General features: G+C 57.4%; 1 protein-coding gene across 7 annotated transcripts in view; it reads right to left on the bottom strand.

Moving 5' to 3' along the window:
- The window catches only part of LRPAP1 (LDL receptor related protein associated protein 1), a 768,843-nt gene that overhangs the window by 238,177 nt on the left and 511,315 nt on the right, over nt 1–19,351 (bottom strand). The window contains exon 1 of one of the 7 annotated variants that reach the window (XM_050792182.1): nt 2,802–2,805. The exons of the other annotated variants lie outside the window; for them this stretch is intronic. The gene's annotated coding sequence lies outside the window, so the exon portion shown is untranslated. Of the gene's footprint in view, nt 1–2,801; nt 2,806–19,351 lie in introns of those variants that run through there. 7 annotated transcript variants of the gene reach the window in all.

Here is a 19,351-nt window from a genome sequence, read left to right as displayed (position 1 = left end):
TTCTGGGATGAGGTTGGGACACCAGCTTCCAGCTTCTAGAGGAACTTTTAGCATCTGTTGAGGTGCCATCAAAGCACCAAAGCCGAGACAAAAACCAAATACCCACCTGCCCAAGCCACCGAGGAGTGCCCCCCCCCCCGCACGCTGTGCCTGCCCCTTGCTGGCGGTGGCAGACACTTCGAGGAGCCGAGGTGACAACAGGTTTCTAAAGAATCACCCAAAAACAATTACATGAGATGTATGAAGACGGTAGGAGGGGATGAGCAATGAACACAATTAGTAGAGGAGGAAAATGTTTTCAAAGTTATTTTAAGCGTGGCAAAATCAGCGTGCGCGTGAGGGCTGGTACCTGCCGGCCTTGTTGGAGGGCTGCCTGGACGTCTTCCTGTGGAGGGTGGTACTCGGGGTCCGTGGGGAAGGGACACTTTCCAGGCATCGAGGAGGCGCCGCCCTGTCTAGGGTCCCGTTTTTAGTGGAGGGAACTGAGGTAGGGAGAGCTTGAGGTATTTGCCTGGGGACTTAATGGGAGCAGGATGTCCTGGCTCAGCACAGCCTTTTCCGGTACCCAGGACCATGGACCAGCCTGTGCCCCCCAGCCCCAGGCAGAGCAGCCTGAGGCACACTCCCCGGGGGGGCTTATCAAACCGCACCCCCCAGAAAAACCCTCACTGACGTTAACGTGCCCTGGCTGGTGGTCCCTGCCCGGGAACTGGAAGACAGGGCTGACGTGCCTGGCAGGCCATGGTGGCAGTGGGCAGGGCCAGGCGCCGGGGCTGGGGCCACTTCCACTCTTTCCCACACGCTGCTACCTTAATGGGCACATTCCGGGGCTGGCTCCCTGCGGGCAGGACCAAGCTGCCTCTGAGAGGCTGAACTCAGCACCCAAGTCCTCGCCTTGTCTCTAACCCAAGTCTCTCTCCACCAAACCAAAGGCTCGCCCAGCTGCGACTGCAGCAAGGAAGAGGTGGCCGATGTGTGCAACAGGGGCCAGGATATGGGGGGATGATGTGCCCTTGTGCTGGCTCTCCAGGGTGCTTCATGTTCCATCCCACGAAACAAGCGTCATTCTCATCCCTATTTTACAGAGCGGGAAACTGAGGCACAGGAAGTTCAGCAACTTTCCATGAAGGGCATCTAACCCATGGTAGGCGGCAAAGCTTCATGGTTCAGCCGCTAGGGTCAAGGGACGCAGTCCTAACCCTGAAGCCGTCCTGCCTTGATGAACATGATGTCAGTGGGGTCCCTGGGAGCCAGCTCCCAGCCCTCCCCTGGCTGTTCTGCTGTGGTGAGAGTCAGGTCTCAGGCCATCTCTGAGCATCTTGGCTGGCCCCCAGCTGCCCTTCCCTGAGCTGGCTCCTTACGGACCTGAGAAATAAAAAATGTCCCTTTCCTTAGCAACTTGACCCCAGGATATAATGAAGATGAGAAAGGAGAGAAGGAGAAAGAGGAGAGAGAGAGGGAGAGAAGGAGAGAGAGAGGGAGAGAAGGAGAGAGAGAGGGAGAGAAGGAGAGAGAGAGGAGGCAAGGAGAAGTAAGGAAGGAGACCACTACTACTCCTGCTGTCCTCCCCCCACCCCGCCAAACCTTGCCTAGTTCACAAGACAGGAGGAAAGACAGAAAGAAACAAAAGTAAGATAAATAGCCAGACAACCTTGGCACCACCACCCAGCCCTAGGAGTTAAACAAAGTAATAATAATAACATCAACCCCTGACCTAAACTCCTTGTGTTATCTGTAAACTCCAGACACTGTATGAAAAAAGCATTGTAAAACTTTCTGTTCTGTTAGCTGATGCCTGTAGCCCCAGGGCATGTTTCCCACGCTTGTTTGATTTATCACGACCCTTTCACATGGACCCCTTAAAGTCGTAAGCCTTTAAAATGGCCAAGAATTTCTTTCTCAGGGAGCTCGGCTCTTAAGACGCGAGTCTGCCGATGCTCCCGGCGGAATAAAAAACCTCTTCCTTCTTTAATCCAGTGTCTGAGGAGTTTTGTCTGCGGCTCATCCTGCTACAGAAGGAGGGAGGGAGGGAGAGAGAGGGAGGGAGAGAGAGGGAGGGGAGGGAGAGAGGGAGGGGGAGAGAGGGAGGGAGGGAGGAGAGAGGGAGGGAGGAGGGAGGGGGAGGGAGGGAGAGAGGGAGGGAGGGAGAGAGGGAGGGAGGGGGAGGGAGGGAGAGAGGAAGGGAGGGAGAGGGAGGGAGGGGGGGAGAGGGAGAGAGGGAGGGAGAGAGGGAGAGAGGGAGGGAGAGAGAGAGAGAGAGGGAGGGAGAGGGAGGAAGAGAAGGAGGGAGAGAAGGAGGGAGGGAGGGAGAGAGGGAGGGAGGGAGGGAGAGAGGGAGGGAGGGAGGGAGAGAGGGAGGGAGGGAGGGCTGAATTCTTCCAGGCTCAAGGTTTTGAATTAGGTGTCCCAGGCTCAGACACTTGAGAGCACAGTTCAGGGATGTCAACTCCTGCCTCGGGGGGCTGTGTTGACCTCGGTAAACTCCTCAAAACATGCCCCCCACCACCCCCTCCCCGGCCCACCACCCTGAGCCCTAACCCAACTGCTTTGCTTCTCATGGCTTTTCCCAGGGAATGGAAAACCCCACAGCCTTCCCCACAGCCATGTGACTCCAGTGGTTCTTCCTCCCCGTCCACCGTGAGCCCTTCAGCGTGGGGACGCTGTGGCAGGGCCCCACTGAGCGGAGCCAGTAGGGTGCAGCTGGTGTGGAGGGGTGGGGGCGCTGAGCAGCTCTTGGGGGCCACCTCCAGCTAGCAGGTTGCCAAGTGCATCAGGCAGGGCTGTCCCCCTCTGAGCCTCTGCCCCCATATCTCCCCACAACTGAGGGGAGGGTCTCAGGCAGAGACAGACTGCACTCAGATCTCCCTGGAGCCTCAGCCCACAGCCAGGGCCCAGGATGCTGGTGGTTGGCCCCACACAAGCCACCTCTGCTTGCCCCTATACTCACAGGGAGGTGCCCTGGGGAGCGGCAGGGTCAGCGCTGGCCCTCGGCGGGCCGTGTGCTCCTCCCACCCTGCGCTGGGAGATGCTTGGCTGGGTGGTCTCAGGCCGTCCTCGTCATCCCCCAGGATGGTTGTGGCCCATCTTGGAGCCCCCCACCTTTGCATGAGTCTGGGGGTCGGTTTCTGGGACACACCGCTTTGACATTTGTGTGCCTGACCGCCTGACCTAAAGGCCACCTGACCACCTGAACAGCGCGGGGACCTTCAGTTTCCGTGTTCTATGAACGGCGCTGACGGAAAGCACCATGACCCCTGCAGTTCAGGTCCCGGGCCCCTGAGACCCCTGGCCTCTGTTGCGTCCCTGAAATTACTCAGCGGGGGTGGGGTGATCAGCAGCAAGTGATTTTTATCTGCTTTGCCTTTTCTTACGTTCTCCCAAATGTCCATGGTGGAAACGGTCAAGTTCTGTCATCAGAAAAGCAAGAAGCAGCACGAAGCGTTCTCCCTGCAGATGTCCCCGCACAGCCCAGCGGGGAGCCCCGCGTCCCCCAGCCTTTCCCTGCACAGGACTGGGGCTCCCCAGGTCTCAGGGCCCAGCCCTTCCCCACCGTGGGGGTCTACCGCTCCTACTTCAGCACTGGCTACCAGCTGTGACCACCTGCAGGCCTGGAGGAGGGACCTGAATCCTGCCACCCCCACAAGAAGGCCAGTGGGGGTGGGGTTCCCACAGGTTTACCCCCAAGTCCGGCTGTCCAAGTATCCCTTCCTCCGCAATGCCCCCAGGCTGAGCGAGGCCCCCTGCGTGGAGCCTTGGAGCCCAGCCAGCCTCCTGGGACACAGCAGGAGAGAGTCCAGGCCCCTCCCACAGCTGGTCACCCCGGATCCCGCTGCTGGACTCCCCCGGGCATGGTGCCAAGCCTCTCTCACCCTCTGTCTCCACTGTCCTCCTTGGAGTCCCAGAGGTGGGGCCACCCCCTCACTCCTCAGAGGGGGCCCTGCAGCTCACGGCGGGCGGTGGCTTTCCCAGGGCCTTCCAACGAGTGGTGGCATCAGAATCCACGCTGGTCAGACACCAAGGCTGGGTCCTCACCACCTCGAAGGAGCTCCCTCACCTGGTTCCACCTCTGGCCCTGCTTTGGAAACCCAGCCCGGGGCACCTGGTCGGGCCTCGGCTGTCATCCCTACCCCAGGGAGGGGGTGAGGATCAGGAAAGCCCCGGAAGAGTTTCCTGATGCCTGAAAAAAAATTGCCCGGGCAGCCGCTTTCCCCTGGGACCCTCTCAGGGCACTGGGCCTGCTCCCCTCCTGTGGGCGTCACTGCCGCTTGCCCTGCACGGGGCCCTCTGGGCACACGGGCACCCCCAGGGCTGAGCTTCCCCAGGACAGGGGCAGGACCCGATGCTGGGCTCTGCCTGACTCGCCATCTTGGCCATTGCATCCTGTCAGTCTCCCGGGGGTTTCTTGGGTTTGAGGTGGTGCAGGGGAGCGTGAGAGGGGGTCTGCGTGGAAGATGAGTGGGGCAGCACGTCCCCCGGACTCCGCCCTCCAGAATAGAAGGGTGAGCAGATGTGGCCCCAGGATCCAACACCACTCGGGGCGGTCCCTGGGCCAGCATGGGAAACAACACCAAATGGGGTTCAGAACCCCTGATGGTGACCCAGAGGGCCGTGGGGGCTGAGCTGGGGAACTCTGGCGTCACTTCCTCCTCCGTTTGTGTCTCTGAGGCAGGCAAGCAAGTGCTGTCACTGTCATGGTCACTGCCACACCCAGGATTGGGTGAATAAGCTCACTTCCTGCACACCCAGTCGTTCATCCATCCGCTCACTCACACGAGAGCACAGGCAATTACTAGCATTTTCTCACCACCCTCCTGTCAGGGATTGATGAATACATCATGGGGCCTGCTCTCTCCTGAGACCATAGAAACATCCATGGCTCCCCAGTTCTTTATATCTGCTCTGTTCTCCCACTTCAGTTCTGAGAAAGCTTGTTGGTTGATTCTGTCTCCTGCATTTCAATAGCTATTTAACCTAACTAGAGCTTTGGCCTTGGTGAAATTGATTTTGAAGGAGAAGGAAATAATATTCCATTAAAGGCACTGAAAAATTGACCATCCAGTCTCAGTGTGATCTCAGGGGTAGAGATGCTAACGACTGTTTAGGCTGAATTTCCGTCCTTGCACGACTCCAGGTTTCACATAAATCCCAGGCGAACAGCCACTGCAGGGCTGGATGTCGGGAGACCTGGCAGCAGATGAATATTCGGGGCTCTGGGATTCCTGTGTGCTTAGTCTCTCATTCCCAGAGGGTTCAGCTGACGTGCTTCTTGCCCTGTTCCTCCTTGTACAGCAAAAAGCTCAATTACTGATGCCCCAAATTCAGCCCCCACTGGACCTGACCCCCAGGAAGCTCAGAGGGTGGTGGAGGGCCCCAGAGGGGCTCAGATTGGGTGGCCTTGGGGGCCTCCCCTCAGCCCCGAGGGGACCTGCTGCCAGCCCAGGAACTGGGGTTTTTTTCTACCTTCTTTCAAACTGTCATCACCTGTTTGAAAGTTGGGGTTCCTCCCCTGACCTCAAGGGGAGATGGCAAGGCCCCACCCCAAGGTGTGGTCCTGGAAGATCAACACACACCCAGACCCTCCCCCTATCCAGAGACAAATGGGGAGGAGTGGAGTGGCCCTAGCTCTGGTGAGTTTCCAGTCCGGCCCCGCCCTCCAACCCTGACTCCAGCGTGGTGTCGGTTCCTGGGGGCACATCTCCTTGTCCCTCTATTCACGAGGGTGGGGACCAAGGGCGTGCTGCCCCGCTCATCTTCCACCTAGACCCCCTCTCATGCTCCCCTGCACCACCTCAAACCCAAGAAACCCCCAGTGTGTCCTGCAAGGAGGCCCTTCCCTTGGCTCCCAGGAATTCAGGGCACAGCTGGTCGGTTTTACATTCCACGGATGCTGGATGCCATGGACATGCAGGGTATTTAGGGTGCCAGTGAGGGCTAGGGGGGCACAGGGCAGGTGCTGGTAGGGGCTGGGGGCGCAGGGCAGGGGCCATTGGGGCTGGGGGCGCAGGGTGGGGGCTGGTGAGGGCTGGGGGTGCAGGGCAGGGGCCTGTGGGGGCTGGGGGCGCAGGGCGGGTGCTGGTGGACGCTGGAGGCACAAGGGGTCTGGGAACTCTCTGAACCCTCTGCTCAATTTTCCTATGAACTTAAAACTGGTCTAAAGACATTTTCAAGTAAATAACTATGTATTTGTGCATATATATATATCAGGGCAGTCCTGCCCTCAGTCCACGGCCCTGCAGCACCCTGAGTTGTCACCCATGTTCCCTGTGACATTGTTCTTTTCCCATGACAACCAACAGTTGGGCAGGGTACCATAGACTTTGGTGCACAGACCACCTGCCACAGAACCTCCTGAGCCTGCCCTGAGGTGGGAGGTGGCAGGATGAGCTGGCAAAGGGGAGCTGGGGGCCTGGAGTTCCCTGGGGCCAGGCCCTGGCCCTGGAGTAGGGGGTCCATCAGCCCCCTCACTCTTAAGGAAGCTGTTGGTTCAGGGCCACCGTGGCCATGTCCGCCGGGATCTCCAGGCCAGCTCTTCTGCCCATGCCACCCAGGCCTGGAAGCTCACAAGGGCCCATCTCACCACCCCAAGCCCCTTCTGGGTTTAACCCATTTATGCCTGAGGTTGCAATTTTTTTTAATGTTTGCATTAGTAAAAAATTAGACCTTGGTGATGACCTTGAGCAGTAGGATGTAAATAACTCCCACAGGCTTAGCGTTCCAATAATGGAACGCTAGGCATAAATATTATCAAGCTGCAAGTTCTCATGGCCAGTGCTGTCTCCTTCCACTTTGACTGGAGAGCCAGTGGCCGTGGAGAGTCAGACTCAGGCGGAATGGCTCTCACAGCCCCCATGGCTCCCGGCCACGTCATTCAAAGTGTAGCTGCTGGGCCTAGGCTGGCCTGTGACCTCTGCCTGGCCTGACAGAGACAGAGGTAGGCTCCGCAGGAATCCAGGGGCCCCCTGTGAAGTCCAGAGGCAAGCTGGAGGTGGGGGAGGAGGCTTGCTAAGCCCAGTGCCTGACTGCTGGCTCTTGGCCCTGCTGTTGAGCAGGCTTTTCTAGTCTTCTGAGATAAACACACTCAGGAGTTTGTGGGGTTTGAGCCTCCAGTATCCTCAGATTCTGAGACTAACAGCCCATGGTTCCAGGGTGCCCTGGCTTCAGGTGCTCAGATTCCATGATTCCAGAGTGCAGGCTGGGGTGGAGGAAGTCCATTCTCTTGCATTCTGAGATTCGGCCTCCAGCGTCTGCTTTGCTGGGATGCCCTGCTGGACTGCAGGCTCCCCAGGGGAAGGGACCAAGCCTTGCTCCCCTGGACCCCATTCCCAGGGCCCACATTATTTTCTGAGAGCAGTGCTTATGATCCATCTCTTGTTTTATCAAATAAGGGAAAGCCATGAGCTTCTTCGAGCTGTATTTGGCAGTAATGAGGACATGCCCTCATTTCTCGCTGAGCTGTGGCTGCCAGTTTCAGATGGGGGCTTAGATAAACACTCGCCAACAACCTGGGGCTGGGGCCGGGCCCCGACAGGAGCCCTGTGTGCACTGGGGCTCGGGGGAGCCTGGCGAGGAGGTGCGTCTCCACGCCGGAGAAAAGCAGGTGTCGTTTCCAAGGAAACTTCGCCTGTACTTTTCCAGACACCAACCGGCTGGGCTGTTTTTCATCATCCCCGCTGCACAAGGAGGAAGCCTCTTTTCCCTGGGCTTAGAGAGGATGGAGAGGCAGAAACAGAAAAGAGAGCTGGGAGTGCCCCTGTGGGGGCCAGGCCTGTTGCTGCCACCCAAGGGAATGCTCACCCCAGGAGTGGCCACGCCCAGGCCTGTGGCAACAACTCACCATGATGCCCACGTGTGGGTCCAAGGCCCAGAGGCAGGCGGGGCTGCAGACGCCGCACAGGTGATGGGGTCACACCCTGTCCAGGAGAGCTCGAAAGCTCAGACCCCACCAGAGCTGGTGTCCTCACCAAAGGGCAGCACAGCCCGGGGCTGAACGTGTGGCTCCCCACTCACCCCTGAGGACCCGATCTGTGAAATGGGAGGAACTCCTCATTTCTCCAGGCAGCACGGGGAACAGTGAGATAAAAAGAATGGCCTCCGGCACTGACGCTCCCCAATTACAATGGGAGCAGCCTCATCCCCACTAATCAGCAAGGAGCTTTCAGGAGATAGCACAGCATGAGACAGAGTAGGCGCGGGAGGTGGGCTGTCTGCCTCAGTGTGGGCTCTGATGCTTCCTGGCTGTGTGTCCTCAGGCAAGTTTCTGAACCTCCCTGGGCCTCTGCTCCTTCTCAGTAAAATTGGGATGATCATAATCTCTCCCTGAGAGGGCTGGTTTGAAGGCCAAATGAGTTAATGAATGCAAACAACAGCCTCCCCAGCCCGATACACACACCGCCAGGGTAAAATGCTCAGCGGACATTAGCCATGCCCAGTGAGATGTTCGCCAGCTGTGAGAGGGACAGACGCGGTGACATTCACAAGGAACATACCTGTGTGTACAGTGAGCAGTGGGCACACAGTGAATATGTTTAGTATGGTGGGACACCTGCTCACCCCAGAGGACACCCGCCCTCCTGGGAAGGTGCCTCCACAGGGCTTCTGGGCAGAGATACTGCTTCAATCCTGGGGCTGGCGGGTGGGCTCCTGTCGGGTCTGCAGTGGAACTTGAGGGAGCATGGCTGCTGGTGGCTGCTGTCCTGGGGAAGGGGGGAGACACTGGAGCCAGGCCCCGGCAGCTGACCCCTGAGGCCCCACCGTCCTGCCTGGGTGATGGAACTCCAGGTGTGGACACAGGTGTGCTCAGAATCAGCGAGAAGCTTCAGAAACAATGCCGTCCAGAGCCAGGTAGAGGCTTGCCCCAAAGATAGAGGGGGAGGTGAGCTACGGGCCACCTGCAGCCTGCCCTCCACCTGCCTCCTCTCTCTGAATCGCTCTGGGACCGTGATTGACAAGTGCCTGCACCTCCTGGGCGCCTCTCCACAGCGGAGCCCTGAGCCCTGGGAGAAGAGCTTTTCCCTCCCCTGACGTGTCTGCACACCCTTCCCTCGAAGAATGTAGAGAAGATCGCGTTTTGTAAAGTAAAATATTTGCTTTTTCTAAAAGCTTCAAAATAATCTATTTTTTCTTTCTTTCTGGGGAAAATTTTGCAGCTCAAGCATTTCGTCTGCCTCTGGGGGATCTTTCCAAATAACGAAATGCTGTCAGGAGCCTGAAGCCGCCGGGCAGTGCTGGCCATGAGTGGCCTCTGGGGGAAACTGAGACACCGGGCCCGCGTTCCTGGTGCTCGGAGGCGCTGCCTGTGGCAGGCAGATGTGAGCCCAGGTGCCCAGAACTGCCTCACCAAAGCCAAGCGGCTCTGAAAGACGCCTCTCGAGTCTTGTCACTCAATATGCAGGTAAAAGTCAACCCTGTCCTCGGCCTTGTAGCCTTGAGCTCTAGAAACAAGCCCAAGGCTACAGGCGCTGGTCCCTGGGGAAGGTGAAGCGGCACAGGCCCAGAGTCCCGGCGGCCTGGGTTCAAAGCCCGGTGCTGCACCCACATGAGTTACTCTCGGAGCCTGTAAGGCGAAGTGGCGTGAAGGACGATGTAGCTAACCTGCCTGCCACAGAGTAGGTCCCCACACCAGGGAGGTCACACTCCTCGTTCATCTTCACATTTTGAGATCTCCACTGGATAGGCAACCAGCCCACCATGTATGAGGCCCTGCTGGCGGGGACAGGAAGCAGGGACCCAAAGAGCTGGGTGATCACAGGCAAAAGGGGGATCCCGTGCAAGGAGGAGGACACGGGGGGTTCCCCGCAGGAAAGGGGCAGCCACAGAAGACATAGCCTTCTTGGCAGCAGGGACCACACACAGCCTGACTCAAGCCAGTCGAGATTTTGTAATGGGGTCTGGGGACCAGGATGGGCCCAGGCACAGCCGGACCCAACAACATGCACAGGGGCCCGTATCTCTGTCCAAGTCCAGGCTGGAGGCTGCTGCCAGACACGGCTGACGGTCGCCATGTCTGCCCAGCTCAACAGTCCAGGGGAGAGGAAAGTGCCCAGCCCTTTGGCCCTAGAAATGTGTCCCAGGGAAGATTCTGATGGGCTCCTCCAGGGCAATCCCCAGGACTGAGGAGTGGGCTCAGACTGGGGGGTCATGTAGGTCAGGTGCCCACCCAGAGATCTGGGTGGACTGGGCCGTGGGATCAGGCACACTCAGATGACAGCAGAAGCAGAGGTCTGTTGCCAGAAAGGAGGGACGGGCATAAAGTGGGACAGCCCCAAGGAAGGCACCCCTGAGGTCCCATCAGCCACTCTGGAGACCAGAGACGCTCAGTGCCCGTGTGTGTGTGAAGGCGCGTGGGGTGAGGTGCGGGGGACTGTGTAGCAGACATTGCAGTATGGAGGTTTCACCCAGTCATTTTCATAAAACTTGGCTTAACCACTTGGCCCTAATTCCCATCCCCTCGATGGAGGCAACGGCTGTGGCTTGGAAAGACGACATCACCATGGTGCTTAGTGGGGCAAACCCAGTTTTATAGACAGTATTGAGGTGGCCTTGAGCACCCTATGTGCCAGGCAGTGCCCTCGCACCCTGGAGGACACAGCTAGGCCTCTGGGCTCTAGGGGAGAAGGCCCATCACATGGGGCAGGCGGGGCAGAGACGAGGCGGTCAGGAGACGTGGCACAGGGACGGCCAGGGATTCTGGAAGAGCGTGAGGGCCCAGCAGCGGCTGTGACCTGGGGATGAGGTTGTGACCGTGGCAGCTGGCTCTTCCCAGGGGCTGGGTTGTCCGTGAATGTGGCCCAGTGCACACTTGACCCCAGGTTCCATGTGAGGAGGCCCCAGCAGGAGGGGACAAGATGGCCTCGGGCTCAGCCCCATGAAGCTTACGTTCTAGTGCAGGAGAGCGATGGAAGCCAGAGGAGCCGGTGGACAAATGAACAGAATCCCGAAGAGCTGTGGGTCCAACCACAGACCCAGCTCCGCCTCCCACCTCCCTCCACAGCGTCCAGGCTAGGGGTGTCCTTGGTCCTGGGACCACGCCTGGCCCTGAGATGCCCTGACATTCGAAAATCAGCGAGGAATGTGTGGCTGGTGATGACTGTGTAAGTATCACTCAGGGCGGGGCCAGGCCTGCCGTGACGTCTTCTCCCACAATCCCTGGGAATTTGAGGGTAACTCCAGAGCAAGTGGGTTATTTTTTTGTTTATTTGAAACAAGGTCTCGCTCTGACATCCAGGCTGGAGTGCAGTGTCATCATCTTGGCTCACTGCAGCCTTAAGCTCCTGGGCTCAAGCAATCCTCCTGCCTCAGCCTCCTGAGTAGCTAGGACCACAGGCATGGTCCAGGGGTTCGCCATGTTACCCAGGCTGGTCTTGAACTCCTGGGCTCAAAAGATCTGCCCACCTCTGCTTCTCAAAGTGTTGGGATTCCAGGCGTGAGCCACCGCCCCCAGCCAAATGGGTTCTTTACTCATTCTCCACTCTTTGTTCCAGATCATATCACATTTCAATCTTGTCCCAAGCCTCCTGTATCATTTTCTTGTTTTCGTGGAGATTTAATGACCCATGTTTTTAGATGTGTGCCTTTATTTAATCATCATTTTCTCCCTCAAAATGGTTGTTTCTCCATCATAACATCCAGACGCCTCCCTGCATCCCCTGGTGGCTGTTGCAGTGTGGATCGGTTGACCCCAGGCCTGCTCCTCTATTCCTGACCTTCCTTTCCCTCCACACAGAGCTGGATCTACAGACTCATAGTGCCTGCATCTCCCTCTCTTGGTTTTGCCCCCTGCTCCTGCTGGAGCACATCCTCAAGTAACTTCCTAGCAACAGGGGTATGAAAAACAAATGCCTGTGCTCTGGCATTTGTGAAAACATTTTTATTCTGTCCTCTCACTTGATAAACAGTTTGGCTGGGTATAGAATGCCAGGGTGAACATTACTTGCCTCAAAACTGAGAAAGCGTCTTCTCCCCAGACTCCAGTGTTGCCAGTGAGATCTGGAAAGTCAATTTGCTGGGTGCAGTGGCCCGTGCCTGTAGTCCCAGCTACTCTGGAGGCTGAGGCAGGAAGATGGCTTGAACCTGGGAGGCAGAGGGTGCAGTGAAGTGAGATCGAGCCACTGCACTCCAGCCTGGCGACAGAGCAAGACTCTGTCTCAAAAAAAATGTCCTTCTGATTCTGCTCCCTTTGTGGCTCACCTGTTTTCTTTTCCTGGAAATTTGGAAACCATCCTTGGAGACTGGAAATTCAGCAATGGTGCCTCTGGCTATGGGTTATTTTCCGCCCACCATCCAGGGAAGGCCGCAGGAGCTGGAAGAAATTGTAACATCAGTGCTGTACCGTCTGCTCTGTGAATTCCCTGGTCATCGTCCCCCTCTGTTTCCTGTGTTTCTTACTGGGACTCTGTCTGTCCGATATTAGGTCATTTACTTTTGTTTTAATCTAAATTTTGGTTGCGGTCTCGACTTTATTTTCCATATTCTCTGCTGACGTTTGTATTTTGGCAATTGTATTTCAACCTCCCAGTGCTCTTTCCTGTTCTCTCATTGTTTCTATTTGTGTCTTCCTACGATTGTGATATTTTCATGAGTCCTCCAAGCACTTTCATTAGAAGTTCTTGTTTTTAAGCTTAATGTGCTTGGACTTGTTTCAAGAGCCCCTGCTTCCCCCGAGGTCCGTGCTGCCCTTTCAGGCTGTTGGAGGGAGCGCTGGGCAGGGGCAGGTGTGAGCATACTCTGCTCTTATCTGAGAGGCTCTGCTTTCCCCTGGGGTAGGACGAGGTGTCCCCTGGAAGCTCAGCTTTGGGGGAATGGCAAAGTGGCCAGCTCTCCCGCTTGGTGTCCCAGGAACTGGAAGGAGAAAGGCTTTCGGGAGGCTGGCCGGTGTCCACAGGCAGTTCATCTGAGTTGTTTGGAGAATAATCCAATTTACTTCCTGGGGTATAAGCTTCCTGTCTTCACTCTAAGTAAGGAATTGGGGGTGAGGGGCAGTTGTCCCCTCCAGTCCCCCCTCACACCTGCCTTTGGCCGTCCCTGGGCTCTGAGTCTGGAGCCCGGCCCGCCTCACTCCTGTGGCCATTCGTGGAAATGCCAGGCTGTGGGTTTCTCTTCTGTTCACCGAGAGCCCACTCCCATTCCTTTCCATGGTCCAGAAACTGGTTGACATCTCTCACTACTTGGCAGCCTGTGTCCCTCCCAAGCTCCTTCCTGGCATGAACCAGTTCTCACTTGTGCTTCTGTGGAGTCTCAGGAGGGGTGGGAGATGGGCACAGAGCCTGGTAAGTCCACTGTGATTTGAATAAACCAGGAAGGGGTACGATGAGACAGGCATTTTAGGGGGGCCCTTGGAGGCCACTTGGAGGATGGGCTGGATAGGGGAGGCACTCGCAGTAAGGAGGGCAGGAAGGAGGTCACCACCAGCCCCAGGGCAGTGAGGTCGCCACCCGCCCCAGGGCAGTGAGGTCGCCACCGGCCCCAGGGCACCGGCCCCAGGGCAGTGACCGTGGCTTCAGAGGGCTGTCCCACGTGACAGAGTGGAGGGGTGGACTATGGCTTATTCATCTCCACTGAGGCAAGGCTGGGCATAGGACAGGTTGTGAGGACAGTGAGCAGAAAGGAGACAGGAAGATGGGGCATTCCTGGTGGCGTGGGGGTGGCACTCCTGCAGACCCCCCGTGGCTGCTGCAGCAGAGAGCTGGGGAGGTGAGGTGGGCTGCTCCCTCGCCACCCACGGAGGAGTGGGCCCTGCTCATCCCTGGATTTGCCTGTCTGCTGATTTGGTTCACTGTTGCTTACCCTGGAGAGACGGCTGCCCCAGGTTTAAACTGGACAGCTTCCCGGGACCAGCCTACAGGTGGCCCCCACAGAGCTGGAGAGACCATGAGATGATAAGATGCGACCTCTGTGTTTATCAAAGAAAGCTCCGGCTGGGGTCAGAGAGGGACCTGGGTGAGTTGCTTGGCCCGGAAGTCAGGTCTTCCCTGGGGGAGGCTCAGGGAGCTCTGCGTGGCCTTGACCCCCTGCAAAGAGGGTGGGCGCGGTGGCGTGGGGCTTTAGTTCTGCCCCGTGCAGTGGGCAAATTGGGCCCATGCTGATGTGTATGGGGTTATGGGGGAATTGTGTTCTCCCAAAATTCATGTTGAAGTCCCAACCCCAGGACCTCGGAGTGTGCCCTTGTTTGGAAATAAGGTCGTTGGAGACGTCATGAGTTAAGATGAGGTCATACTGGAATAGGGAAGCCTCTAATTCAATCTGGCTGGTGTCCTTACAAAGGGGGAGATTTGGACGCAGGCACGGAGGGAGAGTCCTGTGGGAGGAAGAAGGCAGGGGTTGAGGTGGTGCTTCCTCAAGCCAAGGAATGGCCGTGGCTGCTGGCGCCACCAGGAGCTGGGGAGAGGATGGGACCGTTCTCCCTTGCAGCCTCAGGGGGAGCCAGCCCTGCCCACACCCTGACCCGGACTCCTGGCCTCCAGAGCTGGGACAGGAGACTTTTCTGTTTCTGTTGTTTACGCCCCAGTCTGTGGCACTCTTTACGGGAGTCCTGGGGATCTCATACATTCGGGGTGCAGCGAGGAGGCTCGGCTGCACGGGGCTCCCTCTCTCCACCAGGTCCCACCAGCAGCTGCGGTTCTGGATCCAGCACAGCCTCATGCTCTCACCCTGGGGGCCTGATGCCGAGGGTCGGAGGAACGAGGCCAGTCCTGACCTGGCTTGTGGCAGGCACAGCTATCCTGGGGCTGGGATGTGAGGTCCTGGGGACATGAGGCAAGGGCGTGGCCTGCAGCTGGCGGAGGCCTCTGCACAGGCTGCGTGGATGCTCAGCGCAGAGCTGAGATGCCCTCGTCTGGTGCGCAAGGCCTCGGCGCCATCCCACCGGGCTGAGGTGCGTGGGCAGCTCTCACCATGTTCCCTCTGAAACCACAGTCACAGACCAACTGTGGTGGCCCAGCTGCCTGGCCTCCTCCAGGGAGTCTTTGGGATTCCCTGGGTGGGGTGAGGCACCCCTGCAGCTCCCACGAACCTCTGTGACCCTCTAGTCACTGCCAGCTTGTCAGTTTCCTGTCAGCTGAGGATTCCCCTCTGGGATGCCCCTGGACCCCAGACCTGGGCACAGGTGGGCTCCCTCAAGCTTCAGCAAAGAGACCTCCCTCCCTCAGCCTGGTCTTTGGGCCCTCCAGGACCTGGGGGAGTGGCCAGCCCCCCATAGGGAGAGGAGGAGAACACAACTATCTGGGTGAATGTGACAGCAGTCTGCCAACAAGCGCACCCTGCCCACAGCACTCCTGCCCTGCTTGCTGGAAAAAGGTGTGGCTGGGCGTGGGAGCAACCTCCACCTCCAGAAACCCAGCACAGCCAGACTGCGAAGGGCCGCACAGGCCAGGGCCCTCTCCCTGAGAATCAGAGGTCACACAAGCCACAGCTGTACACGCTCATCAAAGAGCACGACAGGTCACTCACCGCATTCTGCCGCTAGTGACAGGAGAGAGGCCAGTTCCACTGTCGATTAACCATGCTGGTCGTAACTTCATGACCTGTCACTGAAGATTTTTGTCCCTCAAAATGATCAATGTGCCACCACCACATGGGATGCCAGCATCGTCTGCGGCACCCCATGCAATGGAGGAAGAGCTGGGTTTGGGCATCAGGAGGTCAGAGTCTCTGCCATCGTCCCTGTGTCCGGGGTGGTCATCCACCCCCCCAGGGCCATGTCACCTCACTCAGGAAATTGAGGTGATCAATGACTTGAGCAGAAGCTGGTTTTAGAGCAAAGTCCTTTGCAGGGTCCTGAGGGATGAAGCAGGGGAGAAGGGAACAGCTCCTGCTCTGTGGCTGGAGGTCCCAGGAGCACCGCACACCTGGGCTCCCAGCCACTTGGAGGACGGGCTGGAGTGGGAGGCACCGAGAGTGAGGAGGGCAGGTGAGGGGTGGCAGGCCGCTAATGGCCCCAGGGCAATCAGGGTAAATCTGACCGTGGCTTAACAGGTGCTGTCCCATGTGACAGCGTGGAGGGGTGGACTGTGGCTTATTCATTGAAGGCTTTGAGAAACAGCCAGCACACCCCTGATATGAGGCCCGTGGGTCTCCCTCCGCCAATATGTCGCAGAGATCTCCCTGCCCTGCTGGCGAAGAGATTTCACTCCAGCCCACCTTGGGACTTGGCAAAAGGCCCGAGTCAATGCCCAGATTCAGCCGTGTGGCATCTCGATCCCACCCACTTGAGAGCCCTCCCACCCCAGCAGGTCTGCTGCCATCAAGGGCTTACCCTGTGGGCTGCCCACGCTGCTGTAACCAGTGACCACATGCTCCATGGTGTTGAGCAGCACCTTTCTTCTCCCACAGCTGCATAGGTCACGAATCCTACGGGCTCAGCCAGTCCCTCTGCTCCAGGTTTAACCAGGCCAGAATCAAGATGCCAGGGCCTGGCTGTGCTTTGGAGGCTTTTGGGGAGAACCTGCTTCTGGGCTGGTGCAGGGTGTGGCAGAATCCCAACGCTTGAGTTTGAATGGTGAATTTTACGCTCTAGTGTGGCTGGGCTATGGTACTCGGATATTTATTTGGTCAAACGCTATTCTAAATGTTGCTGTGAAGGTAATTTTTTTCTTTAAAAATTAAGATTTAAATCACTAGACTCTGAGTAAAGCAGATGGCCCTCTATCTGCTTCACCTGATTGGATGTGGGTGGGCTTCGTCTGATCAGGTGAAGACTTTTCAGAGAAAAGGCCACACTCCCTATGGAGGAAGAGAGGATTCCAGCAGTAGATGCCTCGGGCTGGAGCTTCAGCATCAACTCTTCCCAGCCTGCCAGCCTGCCCTGCGAATTTTGGACTTGCCAGCCCCTGCAACACACACACACACACACACACACACACACACACACACACACACACGAAAGACCTCTGGGTTGGGTTTCTCTGGGGAATCCTGAGTGATACACCATCCTAGGACTGAGGTCCCTGTCCCTTGCTGATGGCCAGTGGGGGCTGTCCCTAGCCCTGCAAGGCCCCCTGAATCCCCTGTCACACTGCCCTTCCATCTTCCAACCAGCAGTGGCAGGTGGAGTCCTTCCCACTCTTTGGATCTCTCTGACTTCTCCTCCTACACTGCCCTGACTCCAGCTTGACAGAGTTCCCTGTTTCTAATGCCTTCTGTGCTTAGACCAGGCCCTCCCAGATAATCCAGGACAATCTCCCTGTCTTAACACCTCTGATTAGTAACTGTAATTACATCTACAAAATCCTTCTTGCAAAATTACATTATATGCAATGTGACATTCACAGGTACTAGGGTATGGATAAATTTGGGGGGCCCAATCTAGCTGCCACATTTGCCCTTGGAGAGCTTTATCTCCTTCCTCCCCCTTCACACCTCCAGAGCTGTCAACTCCTCCAGTGCATCTAAACCTGCTCTGGGGCCCCTCATCCCACCAAGATGTCAACAGCAGAAAATGAGGCCCTGGTGGGACTACCTTCTATCAGACATCAAAGGCAGGCTTGGAGGGACTCAGTCTCTGTGGTGAGACCTCAGGCAGGAGACGCTGGGTCACAGAGCACTGTGTGGATGTGCTCCACACCAGGCTGTGGCACAGGATGCTGCCAGTCCCCATTGGTGAGGACTCTGCACCATCATGTTCCACAGATGACCAGCCATGCAGGCCCTGTAGTCACCATATTCATTTATTTTCCCCCTTCAGTCACCCCATGTCAGTTAGCTACTGCTGTGTAACAAACAGCTCCAATTTAGCAGTTTACAACAACCATTTGTTTAGCTCATTCAAGAGTGAAGGGCTGAGGCCATTTTTGTGATCCACTGTGCTCCTCAAGCCCTAGACCCACCCAGCCCAGTAGCCAAGGAGCCAGAGCCTTACAAGTTGCAGAGTCTAACAAGTTGTGGCAGTGATAGAATTAGTCTTCAGCTGCCTGGTGTTTGAGGCCATCCAAGCCTGGCTCCACTCTACTGCCACCTTTCCCCATCCAACTCTCCACCAAGGTGACATCTCATGGCTATGCCAGACCACGTGCAAGCTACTCCCTGCAGCACTGCCCTGGCCACAGGCAAAAGCCTCATGCCCCTTCTGCTGGCCAGCCCATCCTGCAAGGCAGACTGGACCCTTCCTTGGGTGACCGTGGGCAAATCAATCAGCCTCTCTGAGGCTTGGTTTTGTCAAAATCGAGGTGCTGATATGATGTGCCTCCCAGGACCATGTGCAGATAAGTGATGGGAGGGTGACCATGTGCAGTGCACAGCCTGCCCCAAAGGCACAACCTCATTCTGGCAGGTTCTAGGGGCTGCTCCTCTGGTCAGTTTGCCCTGGGCCTGCAGAATCTTGACTTGAGCCCCCAGGGGCAGGATACAGGTGGGCAGCAGGTGGTGGGCCTGCCCCTGCAACACTGGAGGGGCTCTTGAACCAAGAACGGTGTGATGCTCAGGTCGCCTCTTGTTTGGGGCCAGAAACAGGTCCTGCTGTGGCCTGAGCTGTGGTGTGGGGACTCTCTCTGAGGAGTTTCAGTTTGCCCCTTCTTGTGTTTGAGCTCCTCATCATCACCCTGGCTCGGAGGGTGCAAAACTCCTCTGGAAGCCTGTGCAGGTCAGGGGACCCTGGCTGCAAGTGACAGAAACAAAACCAAACTGGCTGAAACAAAAAAGCTACTTTATTGGCTTATGTGATGGAAAAGCCTGGAGGTTAATCCCAGGCTCTGGGCTTGGTGGAATCCAGGAGCCGAACCCTGTTCTCGGGGCGCAGTCTCCTCTTCTTGCAGCTCTGCTTTAGTCTGAGGGAGGCTTGTGTTTCCCGGTGGTGAGAATAGCCCAGCTCCTGCCCTCTAGGGTGAGGAGAAATGCCTTCTTTTCGGGAGTTCTGGATAAAACCCCACATGGAAGCTCCCTGAATTGCCTGGGGCCGTGCACCAACCCTAGACCCCCTCTGACCTAGGGGATGGTCTGCTGTGAGTGCCGCTCCCGACCCGGCTTCCTTAAGAGCTGGGAGGGATCTGTTCCTTGCAAGGCCAGGGACAGTGAGTGGGAAAAGGGTGGGCTCCCAAGGGGCTCTCTCCAAAAAGGTGAGGGTACCAGGCGGGTACCTGGGGCAGAATCCAGGCAGGAGCAGAGGGCACACACCAGCAGAGCAAGTCGAGTCCAGGCAGGAGCAGAGGGCGCACAGCAGCAGAGTGAGCCCAGAGGGTTTAAAGAAGGGGCCGTCTCTACGGTGTGGGTAGAGTCAGAGGAAGTGGGAAAGGACAGGGCAGAACCTGGGGAAGGCAGCCGGGGAGCCAGGGCTGACTCATGCCTGGGGACAGGAGGGACGCAGGCAGACCCCAGAGGAGGGCCCGGGCTGCCCAGCAGCCTGTGGCAGGGAGACACAGGCGCT

This window comes from Macaca thibetana, chromosome 5 (assembly GCF_024542745.1).
Source record: "Macaca thibetana thibetana isolate TM-01 chromosome 5, ASM2454274v1, whole genome shotgun sequence".
Classification (NCBI taxonomy): domain Eukaryota; kingdom Metazoa; phylum Chordata; class Mammalia; order Primates; family Cercopithecidae; genus Macaca; species Macaca thibetana.
The sequence above is the reverse complement of the archived record's forward strand: the minus strand, read 5'-3'. Positions and strand labels throughout refer to the sequence as shown.